The following is a 2,500-nucleotide window of genomic DNA, read 5'->3' on the forward strand; positions in this document are numbered from 1 at the left end:
TATATTATATATATATATATATCCCTTCAGTTTTGCGGAAATTTGTTTATCACACAACTCCGGTTATCTTCCTCCAATTATTCCAGCCTGCCCCGTCTGTATCCTCTTCTTAACCTCCATCTCATTGTCCCCATCTCCTTGAACAGTTGTTCTTCGGTATCTGAATTGGTTTGTCTCTGGCACATCCTCTTCTCCAACCATTCTTGTCTTCGACCTGCTTACCCTTAATCCCCTCCCCTCCACCGTATCCAGCCCCCTTTTCCGCCTCACCTTTTGTATAATTTAAAAGCACTACGTCATCCGCATACACCATGTTCCGTGGTGCCTCACGTGGAATGTGTTCAGTAAGAACATCCATCGCTGAGAGCAGATCCCTGGTGTAATCCTACTCTTACAGTAAATATTCATTTGAGCCAACAGCTGTCCTTACCACTGTCTTGTTTTCTTCGTACATAACTTTGATATATTATTTCTCTGTGTTTGCTCTTAGACGGTACCACATTTCTTCCCTAGGTACCCTATCATATGCTTTCTCCAAGTCAATGAACAGACAATGTAATTCTCTTTGCTTTTCTACATACTTCTCTCCGTCACTTTTAGAGCAAATATTATAGCGTCCGTTGTACTTTTACCAGTAACAAATCCAAATTGCTCTTCACTTATGTCGACATTTTTTTCTAATCCTGTTATCGAGTACTCCTTAATACAGAAACTAGAAGCCTTTCAGAACAATTGTTTAAAAAGAATTTTAAATTTATTTTGGCCTACAAAAATAAAAACAGTGGATCTATTAAAGAAAGCTGACTGCACTAGCATTGAAAGCCAAACAAAAAGAAGAAGATGGCGTTGGCTGGGTCATGTGGCCAGAATGGAAAAAGGGTCACTTCCCAAGACAGCTTTGCACTGGACAGCAGATGGGAAGATAAAGCGGGGAAGACCCAAAGAAACCTGGCGAAGGACCATTGAGAAAGAATTAAAGGAAGCAGGCCTGTCCTGGAATACAGCCACCGCAAAAGCAGCCGATCGCAAAAAATGGAGATGTCTGGTGGATGCCCTATGTGCCTCAAGGCCCGAAGAGGATTAAGTAGTAAGTATCGAGTACTCTTTCCCATATCTTCATAATGTGATTCATTAACCCTCTCCTTACCAACTATAGGAAAATCGTCACATTCGTTACGATACAACAAACATTTTACCTATTCAAAGTTCTCTTGTATATCATAAAATTCAAAGAAAACGAACAGTGTGTTGTAGAGCGTGTTTTGCTACAGAAATAATGTATCACAAGAACTTTACTACTATTATGTCAGAGTGATAAAAATATATATTTTTGTGTTAGGTTTGAAGTTATGGGAAAAATCCTGAAAATGGCTGGTACGGAGAGAGTCAACTTCATGCCCCGATAGTTGTCGCATTCTTGAACATCTCCCTTTTTGTGTATGCTTTTTTGTCCATTTTTCTCGCATTTTTTCTTTTCACTTTCACTAACTGTGCTTTCCGCAATACTTTGGCGGTTCAAAGTCGTAGCAACCTTGTGCAATTTCTTCAGGATTGCAATTTGGCAAACCAATCCTGTTGGTTTAATTAGGCTATTCGGGGAGTTACCGCACTCATTCCTCTGTGGCGAAGGGGGACAATCGTTAATGAGGGTTGGGGGCGTGGCGGCAGCCAGAGTTATCGATCGTTGGATCTTGTGGAGCTCAAACTGTTTCTGGAACGAGATGTGGTATAAGTGGCGGGGTAAAGACACTGACTAGAAGAGTACTAAGGCCGATTACTCCATTTGGAATATTATTATTAGAACCTATTTAAACTTTGAGCCAATGAGACAAATTAATAGTGTTGAGAATTCGTACTTCGCGATGTCCCAGGTTTGAGAGTTTTTGCCAAGATGATGGTCATTTAAACTGATCACTGTGTGAAAGACGAGTTTTTTGGCCAATCTTCGAAAAACGTGTTGGGTTTTTTGTTTTGTTTTGTTTTCTTTTAGATAAAGATCTGAACAAGTGTAAATGACAGGTGATAGACATGAGCAATAAAGAATAATACAACAAAAAAAAAAAAACCATCCCCCCAAAAAAATCAGTCAACATCGACTGGGGATCGCAAAATATTTTGAATTGGGTTATTTTCCTCTTCTTTTTCTTCTTCTTTCAGCTTATCCAGCATTTTGCAGGGTTGGCTGCCATAATGAATGCCACATCTCCATGCATCTCGGTTCAGAGCATCATCTTCCTCCAGGCCCAGTTCTTTCATATCGTTCTTTACCTTATCCAACCATCTAGTCTTTGGGCGTCCCTTTTTACTCTTTTCCACCAATTGTAAGTCCCATACTTTTCTACCCAGGTAATCTCTCTCTCTCTCTCTCTCTCTCTCTCTCTCTCTCTCTCTCTCTCGTCTCTTTACTTGTCCTTCGAATTCGTTCATTACTCACTTAATCTTTTCTTGTCCATCCAAGTGACCTTTATCTTGTTTCTTTGTTGTAGCTGCTGTCTCTAGT

The sequence above is a fragment of the Berghia stephanieae genome, chromosome 11, assembly GCF_034508935.2.
Source record: "Berghia stephanieae isolate SIO BIC M18660-M18661 chromosome 11, UCSD_Bste_1.3, whole genome shotgun sequence".
NCBI lineage: Eukaryota > Metazoa > Mollusca > Gastropoda > Nudibranchia > Aeolidiidae > Berghia > Berghia stephanieae.